This window comes from Pteropus vampyrus, unplaced genomic scaffold (genome assembly GCF_000151845.1).
Source record: "Pteropus vampyrus isolate Shadow unplaced genomic scaffold, Pvam_2.0 Scaffold773, whole genome shotgun sequence".
In the NCBI taxonomy this organism is placed as follows: domain Eukaryota; kingdom Metazoa; phylum Chordata; class Mammalia; order Chiroptera; family Pteropodidae; genus Pteropus; species Pteropus vampyrus.
The window spans coordinates 39,241-47,003 of record NW_011889554.1 but is presented as its reverse complement, the minus strand read 5'-3'; the positions used below and the strand labels follow the sequence as shown (position 1 = coordinate 47,003).

General features: G+C 34.4%; 2 pseudogenes; both read left to right on the top strand.

The window, feature by feature from the left end:
• Positions 1-4,092: 4,092 nt before the first annotated feature.
• On the top strand, positions 4,093-4,840 carry LOC105309565 (annotated as a pseudogene).
• A 1,912-nt stretch (positions 4,841-6,752) lies between these two features.
• LOC105309562 lies at positions 6,753-7,269 on the top strand (annotated as a pseudogene).
• The last annotated feature ends 494 nt before the right edge of the window (positions 7,270-7,763 follow it).

The window sequence follows — 7,763 nt, the reverse complement described above, 5'->3', positions numbered from 1 at the left end:
TATACAGTTTGTTTTATAAAATATGTAAATATATTTAAATATTTAAATGTGAAACTATAAAAATTTTGAGAGTGCATGCTTCTTTTTCTTCTTTGACTGATAGGATTGCTTATGCAAAACATTTGCAGCTCCCTTCATTAAGAGTAGAATATACAAAGTGGGGAGCGGCATGTACTCCAGGCTGACAGCTCACGTTTGAACAGCCATGGAAGTAATAATGTATAAATTGTGCTTGTAGCATAGAATAAATCAACCTGCCTTGAATGGAAGGTTTGAATCAGGAGTATTTGAAAGCAGAATGTGTGGTCCAAGACAAAAACTACAATGGCAATATATACCCACTAGAATGGTTAAAATTTTTAAAACCGACCATACCAAGTGTTGCAATAGGATGAATTAACTGGGATGAATAGGATGAATATCATATACTGCTCATTGGTAAAATGATACGACCTCTTTGGAAAACAGTTTGGTCATTTCTTAAAACATTAAAAACACATTTATCACATAACTAAGCATTTTGTTGTGAAGTATTTGCTCGAGAAAAATGAAAACATGTTCATACAAACTTGTAAATGAATTTTCCTAGTGGCTTTATTTGTAATAGCCAACAACTGGAAAAAATTCAAATATTTTTCAACAGCTTGAATGGATAAAGTCAGTTAAGGTATATTTGTACAACTGAATATTACTCAACAACAAAATAACGTTTATATATATGCAATAGCTTGGATGAATCTCAACATATTTATGCTGTGTGAAAGCTAGACCAAAAAAAAGGACAAATTGAGTGATTCAGTTTATATAAAATTCTAAAAAGTCAAATCAGTCTATAGTAAGAGGAAGCAGGAGTGAGTTTGCCTAGAGAAGGGGGTGAGGAGATAGCTGGATTACAGAGATCTGAGGAAACCGAAGGGGATGTGATGGAAATGTCTTGATTGTGGTGATGAGTTCATGGTGCATTTGTCAAAAGTCATCAAATCGTACACTTTAAGTACTTTTCAATTATTGTATATAATACATCTTAATAAAGCTATACAAAAGATGTTTTTAATACTATGATGGATCTTGAGTTTATAGAGTTTATATTAGTATATTTATCATTGGAACTCGCTGTTTGAGAGATCGGTAACAAAGGAGGAAAAGGAAACTAGATCAAGCCTTCTCTGGGCTATAATCCAAATTTGCACTTTTATTATTGCAAATACTGTTCTTAGAACTCAGGTAAGAATTTTGGATAACTAAAGAAAAGGTTTGCCATTCCAAGAAGAGTTCATCCCACTGCTTTGTTGCTTTAGATCTCTTTCTAGCCTCTCCCCATGAGCTTTGCTGTGACAGTCAACCTCTCCTAGAAAAACTTTTGGCACCAAGAGCTCCACTTGGAGTCTCTTCCCTTGTTCAGCATCAATGGATGAGAGAAACTTCAAAATTATATTCATTCTACATATCAGTTGGAGAAAAGGTGAAGGCTTAAGATTTGAAATCACAGGAATTATCATTTACTTGGTAGATTTTACTGTTTACTGCAATGTTTCTCAAAGTGCTGTTATCTATCAGAATCACCTGTGTTAACTTTTTAAAAATACAAGTTCCTGGGCTATAACCCTGAACCATTGAATCAGAGTTTGCAGGGCGGGAGGATATAGCCTGGACTCTTGACGGTTTTTTAAGTTATGTAAGCAATTCATCATTCACTTGTACATTGCAATAAATTTAGAGGAACAAAAAGCACGGAGTCTCTGGCCTTCATATTAAGCATGTCTAATCTACATGTCTAATATTTATTGAGAGAAATAGATATTTTTAAAGCACACAACTCTAAAAAGCACAACTTGTAATAAGTAGTATAAAAGGAAAAGGAGAGAGTCTGATAAAAAATTATTATGGGGTGGGGTAAAGAAGAGTTTAGATTTGAATTCCCTGAGATGGTCAAGGCAGGCTTTAATAAGGAAGCAGCATTTTAGCGGAGACATGGAAGAAGAGTAGAAGTTAGAGTGAAGATAAAAGCATATCACACAGAAGGAATATCATAGATAGGAGAAAGAACATATGTCTTAAAGACAGGGACAAGGCTACAGCTCAGTTAGAGGACAGAGTGGTACAAGATGAGGCAAGAAAAATACATCGGGGCACCCTTGCTTCACAACTGCTGGTTCAATAAAGGTAATGTGTAGTGATCAATATAAGGATGTCTAAGATTAGAGAAAAATAAGTAAGAAATGTTAGCTTTCTCGGACCATCAACCTTTGCGTAAGTAGGGTATGCAGAGTATGTCCCCTAATTCTGACGAAAGCAACTAAGCATGAGAAAAAAACAACTTGGCAACAATCCAGACCTAAGAACTAGTTGGAGCTACTTTTTTTCAGGACTTCTCACATCTGTCAGTAGTCCAACAGAAATGATGATAGAGCTCATGAGTTTTAGAAATTTAATCTCAGGCTGAATCTGGGACACACTCAGTCAGGAAGGCTTCTGAGATAACTGGTCACCAAAGTCCTCCAATGCTTTTTCAACAAAACAGTTCATTTCAAACCAGCTCTGTACACATAAGCAGAAAATAAACTCTTGGAAGCAAAGAGAGCATACCCATTTTTGCAGAATATTCAAATCTATCTCTTAGTATTTTCCTTTTCTATGAATGATAACTATACTACAATTTGTCATGTATATATGTATTAGGTGCTACTAAGTGCTTTGCATTTTGACCCTACCAGCAAACTTGCCAGGTAAATATTATCATTACCTCTATGAAGATGAAACTGAGGCTCAGTGAAATTAAGCAGCAGGTCTAAGACCTCAATGCTAGTAAATAGAAGACTTTGAGTTCAGATCCAGGTCTCTATGAATTCAAAGTTTTTAAGACTATATGCCATTATCTTTTGTATTAGTTTCTTGTTGCTGTTGCAACAAACTACCACAAACTTAATGGCTTAAAATAACAGAAACTTATTCTCCTACGGTTCTGGAGGTCAAATCTAAAATGGGTCCACAGAGCTGTGTTCCTTCTGGAGGTTCCAGGACAAAATAGGTTCTTTCTCTCTTCCAGAGTCTGCCTACATCCTTTGGGCTCATGGTCCCTTCCTCTAACTTCAGAACTAGCAAGGCAGCATCTTCAAATCTCCTTCTCTCTCCTTTGATACTTTGTCTCCCTCTTATAAAGACCTTTGTGATTATATTTAGGACGTGCACAGATAATCCAGGATAATCTTCCCATATCAAAATTCTTAATCACATTTGCAAAGCCAGTTACAATATTAGGTGATGTTCACAGGCTCCAAGGATTAGGGCATGATGTCTTTGAAAGCTCCTTATTTAGCCTACCATACATTTCTACATATATTTTCAAAATTTTAGCTGAGCCTGCCGAGAAAATCTATTACTATTAGGGTCCAGTTTTGTAGCAAATGGTTACAACCCAACAAACAACCTGCAATGTATATATTGAATATGACTAGTGGAAGTTTAAAATATATGTAGAATTGAAATACATGATGAGGATAGAACAAAAAAACAAGAAAAAAGTAAATGAAGTTAGCATTTTCAATCGTTCTTGCACTGTTGGGAAAATAATTGTTAATAACATGTTAATACGTTAATATTGTATGTTTTCTTTAAGGGAGCAATAAAATAATCTAATAAAAACAACAATACAATAATTATAATTGATTATCACAAGGAGAGTGAAATAGAAGATAATAAAAAATAGGTCAAATAAAAAACAAATAGTAAGATAGTAGATCTAATTCCAAATATATCACCAATTATGTTAAATATAAACAGACAATTCCACTTTAAAGACATAGATAGTCATATTGCCACAATTCCTAAACTGTGGGCTGAAGTGCCCTAGGGGCCTCCATGAACTCACAGCGGGCCTGTGGGATATTTTAAATTTTCAATGGAAACCTAGCAACACTCCATATTTCTCAGATACTGTGCACATTACTAGCTCATAGTGGCTCCTGGTTACATTAGATTGCAGTAGGTTCCTCTTGATGACATCAAATCTTTGCAAAGCTGGATCTTCGGTTGTGATAAAGGAAATGTACCACTCTTTTTCGTGGCTCCTCAGAGGCGGTAGGCTGCTTCTTGATGAAGCTGAATGTCTCTTTCCCAATCACTGGCTGCCAGAAGCTCATTGGAGTGGGTGATGAACATAAACTTTGAACCTTTTATGAGAAGCGTATGGCCACAGAAGTTGCTGCGGAAGCTCTGGGTGAAGAATGGATGGGTTATGTGGTTCTAATCAGTAGGAATGACAAACAAGGTTTCCCAATGAAGCAAGGTATCTTGACCCACAGCTGTGTTTGCCTGCTACTAAGTAAGGGGCAATCCTGTTATAGACCAAGGAGGACTGCAGAAAGAAAGCACAAATCTCTTCGAGGTTGCATTGTGGATGCCGAGCTGAGCATTCTCAACTTGGTCATTGTTAAAAGGAGAGAAAGATATTCTTAGTCTCACTGATACTATTGTGCCTAGTCACCTAGGGCCCAAAAGAGTGAGCAGAATCCGCAAACTTTTCAGTCTTTCTGAGGAAGGTGATGTCTGCCAATACTTTGCGAGAAAGCCCTTAAACAAAGAAGGCAGGAAAAAACCTAGGACTAAAGCACCCAAGATTCAGCATCTTGTTACTCCATGCTTCCTGCAACACAAATGTTGGCGTGTTGCTCTGAAGAAACAGCATACTAAGAAAATAAAGGAAGAGGCTGCACTATATGCTAAACTTTTGGCCAAGAGAATGAAGGAGGCCAAAGAAAACTGCCAGAAACAGATGGCCAAGAGACTGAGACTTTCCTCTCTGAGAGCTTCTACCTTTAAGCCTGAGTTAAGACAAAAATGAGATTTTATAAAAGTACAAATAAAAAAGATCAGACATAAAAAAAGAAAATGTATGAAATGAAAATTATGTGAAATGGGAAATGAGATGGCAGTTTATAATCTGATTCCAAAGTTTGAGAATTTAAGTGTTCAATATCCCATTATTAAAAATTATGGTGAACACCAGACTTATTAAGTTATTTGGACCTAATAAATGGAACTGTTAAGTGTTTCTCTTTTGGCTAAGAATGACACAAAAATATTATTGAAACCCTCGCAGCTCTATGAACTAAGTTTTGGAGCCTCTATCATAATGAATTAAAAATAAAAACTATACAGTACATACAACAGAAATAGTATACATGTTCATACATGACAAAATGACAACATGACAAAATGAATGAATATAAAAGGAAGAAAATATACCATGCAAAAGAAAACAAAGAAAGCTGATTCGGTAAATATGGCAATCTTTGTCCTTAAATTATTATTCTATGTTTATATTTAAAATATTTATTGATATATTGAGGATTAATCTATGATCTTATTTTTTGTTTTGTATTTATCTTAAAATAAAGTAGACAAAGTAGAATTTGAAACAAAACTTATTACTAGACATAGACATAATCTACTGCAAAACATAATAAAAATAAAATTAAAATGGACAGAATTAGAAAAAGAAATAAGACAAATGTACAAGAAGATGAAATATTTTAACGCAACTCTTTTAATATCTGGTACAATAAGCAGACCACCCCCTCGTCCCCCAACCAGTAAGTATCTAAAAGATTTGAACAAATATGATTAATTGTTGACTGGGCCTCACCGGCATGCCCACAACACTACACTCACCACAGACACACCTTTTTTTACAAATATGCATTACAGAATTATCTCAGCTAATCATATACTGAGCCAGACAATAAACATCAATTTCAAAGATTGATAATAAATACACAGGTTTAAAAAATTCCTCAAATGTTTGTAAATTATGCAAAATATTTCTAAATAAGCCATGGGTCGATGAGGAAATTACAGTAGCCATTATCAAATATTTGGAGCTAAAAAAACAAAAATATGGTACTTTAAAACTTTTGGAATGCAGCTAAATTTATGCTTAGAATAAAAATAATAATCTGAATATTTATTTTAGAAAATGTGAAAAGTTGAAAAAAAACTTGTTATTATTTTAAGAAATTTATTTTTTTTTAAAGTGCAGCAAATAAACTCAAGGAAATTTCAGTAAAGATTAAATGAAGAAAAGTTAACAGTAAATCAATAAATGCAAAGGTTGATTCTTTAAAGCTTCATAAAATTGGACAATTGATGGATCAGGCTCAATCTACCCTCCATGATTTGAGTTAGTTAGCAGGGAATGTGGGGAAGAATAGGTGATTAACCAAAACAGAAGCAATTCCCAAAACTAATGTAAAGTGATAATACTTTTCCAACAGATATTTCTTCTTGATTATATATTATTTAACTCTAAATTATATTTTTATTACTTTAACTTAAACCTTTAGGCTTTAAGGGGAACTAATTGAGTCTAATATTTATTTCAAGATTTGTATTTTAAAATATATACTCTCATAAAGCAAAGTGTAGCTTTAGTTGTTGAGCTTTGCTTACAAAGCATGTGCTGAATTTCCTTTGTGCTGAAACAACTGACATCTGTATATTGGCAATATCTTTTAACATTTTGATTGCTCCTGAAGGCCAGAGAAGAGGTTTATTATAGTCCTGCTATGTCTGGATGGTTCACTAGAGTGAAGATGGACGGTGAAATGCACGAAGGCATCTTAATACACAGGAAAATGATAAATGAGGATGGGATAGATAAAGTCAGGGCACAACACTTCCTGACTGGCTAAAATTTGAAGCTATGAATTAGTTTTCAATTCAGTGAAAGAATAGATAGATTAGACTTCATTCTCATGTTCTCTTTGGGGTTTGAAGGTCAGAGTGAGCGCCTCCAGGGCCATTGGAGGAAGATAGCAGTGGAATCTCACGTAATTCAGGAGGAAATGAAAGAGATGGAGAAGCCAATTGACCGGAAGATTTTCTCACTGCTGCAGTGTGCTTTCAACAACGACAATGGGCCACCACCACTGCAGAATGGATGAATTCTCCCACAGGAACATGCAGTCCAGCAAATTGCAGATCTACACCTGGATGGATACAACCTTAAAATAACTGGCTAGTTTAGTGAAAGAGGTCTACACAGAAGCTAGAAAGGAAAGCACACACTTTAATTTTGCAATTGTTTTTATGGCTATGAAAAAACCTGGCTATCGAGTAAAGGAGATTGGCAACACCATGTCTGAGAGAAAGGAGACTGAGGAGCCCATGACTCTGCAACCGCAGAAGTTCCATATAGGATATTATTTGGGCATAGTGATCATCCCTCTGCATCAAGCACCACCTCCTTCAGGGTGCATGAGGCCATATTAAATTTTATTGACTATTTCTTGAGTCTAATTTTCATCCAGTTATGTAAAACAAATCTATGCTTTTCCTTTCCCTCATTTTTGTCATTAAGCCTTTAAACTCTAAATAAATTGTAATGCATCTATTTATGAGTTAGGTTTGGCTGTGTTATGATTTGACTATTAATAGAAAGTTCATGTTTCAAGTTCTTCTGTAAAATATGAAGAAAGTGCTCTTAGCATTCTATGTAAAGCTGTATTGTTAAATATATGTGTGTAATAAAAAATAATAGATAGACTTGGATGGTAACCACACAATAAAATATACAAATGTCAAATTATAACATATACCTGAAAATTATATAATTGCATTAACCAATGTTACCCTAATAAACTTAATTTTAAAAATAAATAAAAAATAATGGATTAGATATAGGTATAAATATATAGATATAGATATATAGATATAAAGATACAAATAGATATAGGGAGATATAGAAAGATACAGATAGATATAGA